Source organism: Crinia signifera, chromosome 1, assembly GCF_055691185.1.
Source record: "Crinia signifera chromosome 1, ASM5569118v1, whole genome shotgun sequence".
Classification (NCBI taxonomy): Eukaryota; Metazoa; Chordata; class Amphibia; order Anura; family Myobatrachidae; genus Crinia; species Crinia signifera.
In genome coordinates, this window is record NC_139217.1 from 184985189 (window position 1) to 184999137 (window position 13949).

Genomic DNA, 13949 nt, shown 5'->3' on the forward strand with positions numbered 1-13949 from the left:
GAGAAATGTTTGCCCTAAGGGTGCTGTCAAAAAAATGGGGGGAGGGGGGTTCTGTGATTCAAAAATAATTGGGGACCAATGGTCTATAGCATGACTAGTGGCCGCAGCTTCATCATTAGGAGGAAGAGATTCTTGTTCTTTTACTGTTTTATAATACAAATTTTGGTTCTCCATGATCTTTCTTTATCACTGGACTGGACTTATACAGCAGTATCACTGGACTGCACTTATACAGCAGTACCAATGGACCTTGGCGGCAGTATCACTGGACTGGACTTAGACAACAGTATTACTGGACTGGACTTATACAACAGTATCATTGGACTAGACTGGACTAGACTATACAGCAGTAGCAATTGATTTTACTGAACTTTAATGGCAGTATCACTGAACTGGACTTATACAGCAGTATCACTTGACTGAACTTATCCAGCAGAATAACTGAACTGGACTTATACAGCAGAAACAATGGACTCTGACGGCAGTACCACTGGACTGGACTTATACAACAGTATCACTGGACTGGCCTTATACAGCAGTATAATTGGATTGGACTTATGCAGCAATATAACTGGACTGGACTTATACAGCAGTATCACTGGACTGGACTATTACAGCAGAACCAATGGACCGACAGCAGTATCACTAGACTGGACTTATACAGCCGTATCACTGGACTGGACTTATACAGCCGTATCACTGTACTTTAAATGCAGTACCACTGGACTGGACTTATAGAGCAGTATCACTGAACTGGATTTATACAGCAGAACCAATGGACTTTAACAGCAGTATCACTGGACTGGACTTATACAGCACTATCACTGGACTGGACTTATACAGCACTATCACTAGACTGGACTTATACAGCAGTATCATTAGACTGGACTTATACAACAATATCACTGGACTTTAACTGCAGTATCACTGAACTGGATTTATTCAGCAGAACCAATGGACTTTGATGGCAGTATCACTGGACTGGACTTATACAGCAATATCACTGGACTTTAACTGCAGTATCACTTGACTGAACTTATTCAGCAGTATCACTGGACTGGATTTATACAGCAAAACCACTGGACTGGTCTTATACAGCAGTATCACTGGACTGGACTTATACAGCAGTATCACTGGACTGAACTTATACAGCAGTATCACTGGACTTATACAGCAGAACCAATGGACTGGACTTTAACTGCAGTATTGCTGGACTGGACTTATACAACAATATCACTGAACTTTAACTGCAGTATCACTTGACTGAACTTATTCAGCAGTATCACTGGACTGGATTTATACAGCAAAACCACTGGACTGGTCTTATACAGCAGTATCACTGGACTGGACTTATACAGCAGTATCACTGGACTGAACTTATACAGCAGTATCACTGGACTTATACAGCAGAACCAATGGACTGGACTTTAACTGCAGTATTGCTGGACTGGACTTATACAACAATATCACTGAACTTTAACTGCAGTATCACTGGACTGGATTTATACAGCAGAACCAATGGACTTTGATGGCAGTATCACTGGACTGGACTTATACAGCAATATCACTGGACTTCAACTGCAGTATCACTTGACTGGACTTATACAGCAGTATCACTGGACTGGACTAATACAGCAGAACCAATGGACTGGTCTTATACAGCAGTATCACTGGACTGGACTTATACAGCAGTATCACTGGACTGGACTTATACAGCAGTATCACTGGACTGGACTTATACAGCAGTATCACTGGACTGGACTTATACAGCAGAACCAATGGACTGGACTTTAACTGCAGTATTGCTGGACTGGACTTATACAACAATATCACTGGACTTTAACTGCAGTATCACTGAACTGGATTTATACAGCAGAACCAATGGACTTTGATGGCAGTATCACTGGACTGGACTTATACAGCAATTTCACTGGACATTAACTGCAGTATCACTTGACTGGACTTATACAGCAGTATCACTGGACTGGACTTATACAGCAGTATCACTGGACTGGACTTATACAGCAGAACCAATGGACTGGACTTTAACTGCAGTATTGCTGGACTGAACTTATACAGCAGTATTACTGGACTTTAATGGCAGTATTGCACAAAAAGTGGAAAATACACTTCAGCGCTATCCCAACAAACACTAACTAATACACATCCAACTTGCTTGTGGCAATAAAGGATTACTCGAACAGTTTTCAAATTTTCTGTCGAAGCTTAAGGATCCCTACTGACCTCTAATAGGGTCCCTATGTGCACATAAAGGTATCTTTCTGTTCTTGGACAAATATGTCCTTGCGTTTTGCTGCTGTCTTTTCTGTATTCAGATCTCCATATGCAGAATAAACAACCGTTACTGACCTTTATCACAAGGCCCTCTTTGCACGTAAAGGTATCTTTATATCTGGATCAAATCCTCAATATCACTCGACCCCCAATATTCATCAATCATAAATACACTGGAAGTCTGCTGGACCAACACTCATCTCAAAAAGAGGCTCTATTTTCCATGAGCGGTTTCTTTTGTCTCCTCCAAAAAGGACGGTCTCCACACTGGGGTACTCCGTAAAAAAGTGTATTTTAATCCATGTGATATACAATAAAACATACAATAAAACCAAAGGTTAAAAAGAACATCCACACACAGCGATGCGTGAGACCAAACTACACTCTCCCCCTGCATCCGGAACAGGGTGAGAAGAGTTACTTGATGAAAAAAGTATAACGGTCTCACCATCTGCTGTGTCCCCGCGTTGGTGAAGAAGAGGGGACACAGCAGATGGTGAGACCTTTACACTTTTTTCATCAAGTGACTCATAATAGTAAGAAAATTTGAAAACTGTTTGAGTAATACTTTATACAGCAGTATCACTAGACTTTAACGGCAGTTTCACTGGACTGGACTTATACAGCAGTATCACTAGACTTTAACGGCAGTATCACTGGAGTGGACTTATACAGCAGAACCATCAGGTCACCACCCCACACACTTAACAGATCACCAGTGACACAGACCCTTCCTCCCAGTCCTCCTCTCCAATGCTGGAGTGAAGATGGCGGCGGGTAGCGGGGGACTTATATCGAGTACAGATCTCGTGAGATCCAACTGCAGGATGATGACATTTGCCTCGTTCTGAGCTCCAAGTCTGGGCGGGAATAAACGAACAGTGCTCGGAATAGGACATTGATCGAGGGTGCTTGGCGGTGTTCGGATTTACAAAATCTGAACCCGCTCATCCCTAATTCCTACATATTTATTTATTAACAGTTTCTTATATAGCGCACACATATTCCGCAGCTCTTTACAGAGAATATTTGAACAGTCACATCATTCCCTGCCCCAGTGGAGCTTACAATCTATATTCCCTACACATGTACATGCACACACAGACATTTTAGGGTTAATATATGTTAGGAGCCAAATAACCTACCAGTATATTTTACATATATGACTAGATCATTGCTTTTACACACTGTATTTGAGACACACCAATATGCTCCTAGGGGCTAGTACCTACATGTGAAATTACCTCAATGGTGAAACATACCTCAGGGAAGCTAATGTAGTTTTGCAATATCTCACTCTAGTAAGAAAGAAAACATTATATGCAGTGGTAGAGTGGGAATTTTGAGGGGGATTATGCAAAATCTTTTTTATGTAGAAATGGCACTTATATATATAATGCAGACAGAAGTAGTGCAGATTACACACAATGCCATTACACACATAACGCTAACAGTAGTGATGCCACTTATACACATAAGCTCACAGTTCTAATGCTGCATATATATATATATATATATATCTACTAGGTGATTCATCGCACCCTACGGGCGCTCTTCACACCGGCGTAAGGGGCTGCACCCCCTTAATTTGTGAACGTTTGTATTGTGAGAAATATGATTAGAATTGTATGAAAGATGCCCTGTATTGCAACTTGAGTTATAGGTGAAATGTGTTAAATAGAGAGCATATGATTTGGAAGGGGGTGTGTATTGTTTTGTTTAATTAAAAAGCGGGGGTCCGCGAATCACGGGAGGGAGGGGCGAGGGAGGGGCGCGGGAGGGCTGTGAATCGCATGGGGGGGTGCGTGAATCGCAGGAAGGGGGCCGCGAAAATTGCAGGAGTGGGGTTGTGGGGGTCCGTGAATCGTGGGAGGGGGGCCGAGAATTGCGGGGGGGGTCACGGGGTCGCGAATCGCGGGAGGGGAGTCATGGGGGGGTGCGAATCGTGAGAGGGGGGGTCGCGGGGGGGGGGGTGCCGCTCATCTACACCATGGTGGATGGTGGGAATGTACTGTAGCCCTGGCTGGGCGGGGGGAGGTGATGTCAAAGGGGTGGTGGTATGTATAACACTGGTCTTTTCCCTAGGGGGGCGGGTTTGTGTATAACGCTGGGCGGGAACGTTATACACACAGGGGATGACAGATATGGCTAAATATATAACAGATATATATATATGCAGCAGGATAAACATACATAGTGCATACAGTGGTAAATATACCCCCCAACCTACTTAACCCTCCTCGCCGTCTCTGTCCGCCACGGCAGTCCGGTTTCTGGGTCCACCTCCTCTAATGGCTTTCACGGCGATGTTGCTGGAGCACGCAGCAGCGCTCACTGCTCATCGCCGGGGCATATACACTGGGCGGCTGGTGAGCCAGGGTGGGTGCTAGGGTGTTTGGCGCCCCCTGCATGCTTTAAATTTCTGGCCTATCCCACACACCCATGAAAAGTATAATGTTAGACACATAATACCACCCCTAATTCAAATGATGCCCCACAGTGCAAAACAACCCAACACTTAATAAAAACGGAGCAATTTGTGGCGAAAAATTTAGGGCATGGCTTTTTGGGACATGGACACAGTAATGCCAATTACACATTATGCCACACACCATAATGCCAATTATACAATATGCCAAACGTGGTAATGCCCATTACACAATATGCCAAACACGGTAATGCCCATTTTTTGTTACGCCACATGCTCTTTTCCAAGTATTACATTCCCAGTACCAGGGGTAACATGCCCAGTGCCAGAGGAAGTTACTGTGTGCTCTGCACTGTGTAGGAAAGGAGACAGCAGTGCAGAGTGGTGGGAAACCCAGATGTCTCAGAGCAGGTCCATCCATCGGTGGTACGGCTATTTCAAATGACTCGCCGACTCGCGAGCCAATCGATGTTCGTGGCCTGGCAGCTCCTGATTTGTTGCCGTCCCACGAGCTCCAATTGGTTTACGAGTCGTGAGTCAGCGCATCATTTAAAAATAGCTGTGCCACGGATGGATGGACCTGTTCTGAGACATCCGGATTTCCCACCGCTCTGCCCGGCTGTCACCTTTAGCAATGCGGACAAAGGCAGAACTGACGTAATGCAGTTCCACCCCTTTCTGGCTCACTTTAACCCCTGGTGGGCAGTGGTGCTCATAATATATACATTGCTGGCCTGTGCCAGCAATGTATATATCACTGGCTAATTCCTATTTGTGTACAGCAAGCAAATTAATAATCATTGGTGCTCAGTGGTGGCAATAATATATACATTGCTGACCTGTGCCAGCAATGTATAGAATAGAATAGAATCAACTTTATTGGCCATGTGTGCTTGCGCACACTAAGAATTTTTTGTGGATTTCAGTGCAGCATCAAGCAGGGATGAAGGGGGGGATGACATTACATACGTTACATTGGGACATTACATGCAGGGGGAACATGCCTGCCGAGCTGCACAGCGCCTAGACAGCCATCAGCGGCGCCACTGGTCATTGCAGCAGCCAGGTGGGAAGAATATAAGCAGGGACAGTATCCCGCAACGGGGCTGGGGGGCCGGGGGATTGGAGCTCCCTGGATGGAGCTGGAGCTCCCAATGTGGTTTCCTCTCCAACCCCAGCAGGGGGGGCCACCTGCCCGCAGGCCGATGGTCCTGACCGTCCCGCTACTGCACCAGCGGTTTGCGGCGCTCGCCGCCGCTCGCTGCTGGGAGTGAGCACAGCTGCCTCTTCCCTCTCCTCACCGCCGCCGCCACGCTGCCTGCTGCACGCCGCCCGCTGCTCCGGAGGCCGGGGATGGTGGAGCTCCGTGGATGGGGGTAAGGAGCTCCACCTGCAAGCGACCATCCCCGGCCCCACCGGAAGTGGCTTATAAGTAACCATACATTGGTGCCAGTGGTGCCAGTAATATATACATTGCTGGCATATGCAATGATCTCCAAACAAACACAATTTGTGTCACAGACTTATCCTGCGCTTTGTAGCGTGTTTCTTCCGCTGAAACTCTTTCAGCACATACTCCACATGTAGGGAATATAAACAAAATCTCTCATGGTGTGGTACCACATGCAACAAATGTATTACATAAGAGACATAACATTTAAAACAATTAAACATAAAAGTGTATCCTCCGTTGTCAGCATATAAAGGGGGTAATTACCAGATCAAAGGGAAATGTAGACGCACAGTTCAAATGAGCATGTTATTCAAATTCTTTGGAGTCAGGATACCGGTTCTCCTTCTCTCCTCTGTTGCGCCGTCCTGTTCCCCAAGCGTCTGGATCCCTCCTTCTGTTTAGCTGCACAGCGGGTATTCAGTGCGGGCTCCACCACCAACGCGTTTCCGCCCCGTCTGGGGACTTTATCAAGGTGTGTATTTTGCCCGCTGCCTATACACACAGTCTATATGCAATGATCTCTTTGAAATATCAGGATATAGAATTAGCAATGTAATGCGCGTGATACCAAAAACTGATCTCTATCACTCATATATGCAGCTTGTCATTACGATGGGGGTTTGAACAATATATGCAATTCAAATCAGTCATAGAGAGAGGCTGGTCATGATGGCATGTATCGATAACACCTTATTGTATATTATGATGGTCCACTAGATTGAATGATTGGACACATCAGTATATTGGTTTGCATGTAATCATGTATTCGGAGGTGTACAGGTAGCAAATGTCTGATTGGTTGACTGTGCTATCCTAGTTGACTGTATATTTGTCCAGGGATTTCACACAGTAAACCTATAGGTTATCAGCGCACCTCGTACAAATGAAACCACCTCATGCAATTTGTCAGTTTTAAGCTGGATGTTAAACATGTATTCAGCTCTCTCTATGGCATGATAGATGGTGTTGTAGCTTATTAGGAGCAGATGCTACAATATAATTATTGGATACAGCCTCTGATTAATCTCGGGGCCAATACAATTCTATGTCTATATAATATATGGCATCGGAGCTCACAATAATAAACAATATAACATAGGTATTGACACAGCACACAGGGCCTTATTCTAGTTCACTCTTTCTGACAAAATCCATCTTAGATGGACAAAACCATGTGCACTTCAGGGGGGCAGATGTTACTTGTGCAGAGAGAATTAGATTTAGGTGGGTTATTTTGTTTTGGGGTTTTACTTCAAAGTGAAATCTATATTGCAGTGTAAAAATAAAGCAGCCAGTATTTACCCTGCACAGAAACAAAATAACTCACCCAAATCTAATTCTCTCTGCACATTTTACATCTGCCCCCCTGCAGTGCACATGGTTTTGTCCATCTAAGAAGGATTTTGTCAGAAAGAGTGAACTAGAATAAGGCCCACAGTTTCACAGTCCTGAATTATACACGCTATGAATTCATTGGCATTACTGCCTTGGCGGGCCACGTGTTTAAGCCCGACAATTACACACAGTACACTTAGAGCCTTATTCTAGTTCACTCTTAGAGGCAAATTCCTTCTTAGCTGGACAATACTATGTGCACTGCAGGTGGGGCAGATGTTACTTGTGCAGATATAATTAGATTTGGGTGGGGTTTTTCTTCAAAGTGAGATCTATATTGCAGTGTAAAAATAAAGCAGTCAGTATTTTCCCTGCACAGAAACAAAATATCTCACCCAAAGCTAAATCTCTCTGCACATGTTGTTATGGTTTTGTCGGTAGTGAACCCGTGGCCGGGACTGCTGTTCAGAACAGCCACAGCGAGACCCTACTCTGACTCTGTTGGCCCCCAAAGTTAGGTAACCGGTTCCTGCTGAACTAGGCTTCGCCTTTAGCTGCCACGTTTGGAAGGGCGAGTTGAGTCCGCCCTAACTCCAGTGCAGCCAGGAGTTATGATACGACAAGGAACCGGGACCTCCTAAGGGTACAGCCAAAAGGAGAACTGGCTAGGGGATCTGACTATAAATTAACAAATGGCAACTTGCCCAGCTAACTACGCTGCTAAGCGCCAGCGACCTAGTTGCCAACCACCAGCGACCGAGTCGCATACACAGGAAAAAGTACACCAAGCAAAAACCACACCACAAACGATACGAACACTACACTAAACACAGATACAGGTGCCAGAAGCACGGCCTAAGAAAAAGGCAATAAGGCAACAGCGAACTGCTGAGGGAACTGCTCAGTGAACAACTGAGTACAGTCCAAAAACAAGAATAATCCCAGAATGGGTCAGAAGTACAAGAAATAAGGCTTGCCCCTAGCAGGGGTACTCACTAAGAACAGGAATGAAAGCACCGCACGGAATACTGCAGGGAACTCCAGCCAGATATTCCCTGGAACCGGCACAGAGAACAGACAGGAAACCACTGTCACATCACAGGAACTATCACCGGCGGGGCTGTGAGGGACTGGTACCCTTAAATAGGAAGTGGGCATCCATCCCACCTTCATTGACCAATGGTGGACCGGACGTTACCGATCCACCTATACCCAGCCCTAATTGTGAGGGCAACGGCGACGCTGTGGAGAACTTCCTAGTGCCGGGTCATTCCGGCCTCCGGGCTACCCCGGACATGATGCTGCGGAGGGCGGGAGCTGCGCCCGGCCGTGGCGTCCCCTGGCGTCCCTGGTTGCTGAGCAACCGGACGGCATGACGTCAGGACGGGCGGCCGGGATGCGCCGCAGATCCTCCTGCTCACCGCCGGACACCGGGGCACAACACATGTTACATCTGCCCCCCTGCAATGCACATGGTTTTGTCCAGCTAAGAAGGAATTTGCTTCAAAGAGTGAACAAGAATAAGGCCCTTAATGTGTTGTGTTTGCGCTTGGTAGAAGCGGTGCACATGATATATGTGACCGGCCCGACCTGCTTGAGCCTGTCCGTCCGAATAATGTGTTACAGCATTAGCCATAAATAAATACTGAGTGGTGCGGCACCGCTTCTGTCAAGCGCAACCACAACACATTAAGTGTACTGTGTGTAATTGTCGGGCTTAAATGGCCGACCATGGCAGTAATACCAATGAATTCATAGCGTGTATAATTCAGGACTGTGAAACTGTGTGCTGTGGCAATACCTATGTTATATTGTTTATTATAGTGAGCTCCGATGCCATATATTATATAGACATAGAATTGTATTGGCCCCGAGATTAATCAGTGGCTATATCCAATAATTATATTGTAGCATCCGCTCCTAATAAGCTACAACACCATCTATCATGCCATAGAGAGAGCTGAATACATATTTAACATCCAGCTTAAAAACCCACAAATTGCGTGAGGTGGTTTCATTTGTGCGAGGTGCGCTGATAACATATTTGTTCGTCGGGAGGCTTGCCACCTAGCAACAGCTGGTGGTTAGGGTGGCAAGCCTCCCGAATGCGCAGAAAGGTAAAGTGAAAATAATTTTTCACTTACCTTTCCCCTGCTCTAGGGAGCGGGTCCGGGTGCCGGGCGCGTGCACGCGCCGGGCGTGTGCACGCGCCGGGCGTGTGCACGCGCCGCGCGCGCGCACGCTGGTCACGTGCACGCGCGTGCTCTCCTGAGCCCGGGATCCCGCCCCCTAGCTTTAGTTTTTTCTTCAGCGCTACAGAGATGGAGGACTCTGTGTCTGTCTCGGCAACAGACACACTGTACAAGTCCCCATCTGTCAGCAAGTGGGCAAAAATGCCTAGAAAGAGGAGGCAACAACTGTCTGAGGACAGTTCCTCCTCAGAAGATAATATTATTATTGAGAGAAAAAAGTGCACAGTCCCTGTCAGCTCTGAGGGGAGCAGGGACAGCTCCCAGTCTGAGAGGGAGACACCTGGTGGTCAGCAACAGTCTCCCTCAGTGTTTCCTCAGAAAAAGGTGAGGAAACACACCACAAAAAAGAAACATACAGACAATGTTTCTCACAGAGACGCCCGTACAGGAGAATACGTCTCTTTCCCGGGTATTGCCCGTAGCCGGAATACCCAAATGGTGCGTGATATACCACCATCTTCTGCCCACGGCCGGCAAAAACACACTGCCTCTGAACGACAGCAATTGCTAACCCAGTCCCATAAGGGTTCTAGCAAGCAGCATGCGCTGCCTAAACCTCACGACTATAGTGAGACAGTAACCCCTCAGGTAGACTGGGAGTCAGAGGAGGTTACTAGAACGTCCGCATCCACTAAAAGGGGCAAGTACAGCGACCTGCAGATGGCCAGGGTACAATTGGCAGGCAGAACGCCACCCAATAAATTATACGCCTCTCATTGGGCACTTAATGAACGCTCAGAGGTTTATAATTTTTCCCAGTTAGCATTCAGAACTGCTCTGGTAAAAGAGGATGAAATGGTTCTAAGAAGCCATACGGGCATACCAGATATACCAGCCCTATTTGCTCCCGAAATCGACCCGGCACTCAGCTCACTAATAGGGGAAAAAAACCAAAGTGACGCTAATGATAAGCTATTAAGGAAAATACAGCTGAAAGTGGCAGATGCAGCTGGTCCCCTCCTCTTTGTCCTCGATAAGGCAGAAAAAGAGGGAGAATGTGGGGGTTCTCTAGATTCCCTAATAGCATCTAAGAACGCCCTCCTTAAGGCCATTAGCAAAGCCACTTTAATGATTGGCCAAACTTTTGATTATATATCAAATACCCGCAGAGTACGCTGGCTCACAATGGCGGGTTTAACTAACCTCGCACCTAAGCCCGTGGAGGTACCCAACCTGGCAGATGGAGACCTGTTCGGTCCAGACTTCATTAATGAGGTTAAGATAAGATACAAAGCCCGTAGATCCTTCTCAGATCTCAAAGGCCCCCAATCCTCCAGAAGACCCTTTTCCCAAGAGGGTCGAGCTGCGTCAGCCAGTGGTTCGGCCCGAGACTACAGTGGCGCCACCAGAGGATCGAGAGGAGGCTCCTACAGGACAAGACCCACGAGAGGTGGAACGTCCTACAACAGGAACCCCTCAAGGAGAGATACAGGTTATGGTAAGTCCCGTACACATAACCCCCCACCTTGGCCTCTCACAAGCTGTAACAGTTTGGAAAACAATCTCCACAGACAAGTGGATTATGAAAATTATAGAGAAAGGGCTATCCCTACCTCTTATCCATTTTCCGCGCCAAGCATTTCCCTGTACAAGGAATTGCAGCCCACTGCTAGACGAAGTGTTGTCCATAGCACTATCCCAGGGCAAGATAGAATAAGCGGACAAAACCAAAAAAGGTTGGATCAGCCACCTTTTCCCTATAAGAAAAACAGATGGCACTTACAGACCCGTCCTGAATGTAAAAAACCTAAATCGCTTCATAAGAAGAAGCACATTCAGGATGGAGGGCTTACCAGAAGTCCCATTCCTACTTTCCCAAAACGACTACTGTATCAAGGTAGACCTCAAAGAGGCCTTCCATTCGATACGGGTCTGCAAAAACCACAGAAGATTCCTAAGATTCTTCTGGAAGGACACACTATATCAATGGACGGTGATGGTCTTCGGGCTGTCGAACGCACCGTACACTTTTACTTGCCTGATGAAGGCGGTGGTGTCTCACCTCCGTCAGAAGGGCATCCGTTGCCTAATATATCTGGACGATCTACTTGTAGTTCACCCAGACAGAGAGACTCTCTTCTCACAACGGGATCTAACCACGACCCTTCTCCTAGATTTGGGCTTCACCATAAACTACCCCAAATCAATCCTGGTCCCATGTCAGTCAATAATATTCCTGGGATTCCTGATAGACTCCACTTCCTTCTCGATATCAGTCCCACCAGAGAAATGGACGGAAGTACAGACAGTAATTTCTCGTACCCTCCATCGCCAGCTGTCGATGAGGGACTTAGCCAAACTCATAGGGAAAATGAGAGCTCTGGGTCCCAGATTTCTGCAAGTCCCTCTCCTATGCAAATTTTCCCAATTCCTCCTAGGGAACCTACTCAGGAAGGGTTTTTCCTGGAGAGAGAAAATCCAATTAACCCCCCCAGTTCGAACAGAAATAGAGAACTGGACAATTCTTCCCTTACCAACACCCAGACCTCTATTGGACCCAATACCAAACATAATAATTTCTTCAGACGCTTCCCTGACGGGTTGGGGGGCATGCACACAGAACAAAGCAATAAGGGGATTTGGTCCACCCAGGAAACCAGGTTCCACATAAATCTATTAGAGCTGAGGGCGGCAAACTAGCACTACACTCCCTCATTCCTCCCCAATCTCAAGGGATTTCGGTACAGATCTGCTTAGACAACAGGACGGCAGTTTCGTACCTGAACAGGATGGGAGGCACCAAATCTCTCCATCTCTGTCTAGAACCAGTAGAGATTTGGAATTGGGCAGTCCAGAGGAACATTCTCCTCACAGCCGTTTATATACCGGGGGAATTAAACGAACTGGCAGACTCTTTATCCAGGGACCATCTTTCTTTAGACAGAGTAACCCTCAGACCACAGGTTTTCCAGAACATTATCAAAACGTTCGGAATCCCGGGGATAGACCTGTTTGCGACCCATCCAATGCACAAGTTCCTACCTTTGTCTCCAGGGTATGGACGAAGGGAGCATCACACATGGATGCTATGTCCTTCCCATGGACAGACCTTTCCCTTCCATATGCATTTCCCCCTCCAGCCTTACTGCTAAAAGTCCTACACAAGATCAGGATAGACAGAGTACCCCACATAATCCTGGTCTACCCAGTCTGGCCCTCCAGGATCTGGTTCCCTTTAGTCAATCAGTTGCGCAAGGGACCCAAGATCCCCCTAGGTCTCCCCAGAGAATGTTTTCAGGGGACCCCAGACCTCCTCCAGAAACTGCCACAATCCATGTGGATAGCGACATTACTCGGCTATTAGCAAACGCCAACTTATCTTCGGCATCAGTAACACTAATCAATGCCTCTCTGAGACCCAGAACTAGGGCCAGATACCGAGCTATCATTAACGAATACAGTACATGGGTAGCTACTCGGTCTCAAGCCCTCTCTTCTAATACCCTCAACTTAGCCTTAGACTTCTTAGCAGCTAAGTTCGAAGCTGGCCTGGCATCTACTACCATACGCTCTTACGGCTCGGCCTTAGCATTATTGGTCCCCGGTCTTACAGAGAACAAGCTCTACCTACGTCTTCTGAAGGGAGCTTTTCTCTCCAGACCATGTGGTCCCCGCTACTCTAGCACATGGGACACCGAACCATTTTTACTTGGCCTCCTGGCCTCCATAGGCTCTACATCGGATATGGGTATGTTATCCAGGAAGCTAGCATCCCTACTAGCCTTAGCCTTTGCTGCGAGAGGCGCTGAACCCAGCCTCATACACATGTCAGACCCATGGCTGACACAAACCCCATTAGGCTTTCACATAATCCTAAAGGGTCACACAAAAACCAGTTCTCTAAGCAACCCGCTGGTAGAGTTTGACATACTGAAGGACCATTCAGATGAGGACCTGTGTCTAGTTACATGCTTGACACATTACCTCCAAATGACATCCCCGATTCGAGGCATCCATTCCCAGTTATTCATTACATGCCGGAAACCCTTCCGTCCTGCTAGACCATCTACTATCCGTGGATGGATAGTAGCCGTAATGAACCTGGCCGGAATAGACACATCAACCTTCAAATGTCATTCAATTAGGGGCGCAGCGGTAACTTCCGCTGCAGCCAAGGGCTTACCTCTGCAATCGATAATGCAAGCTGCCCGTTGGTCATCCAGCCATACGTTTGTAAAACACTACT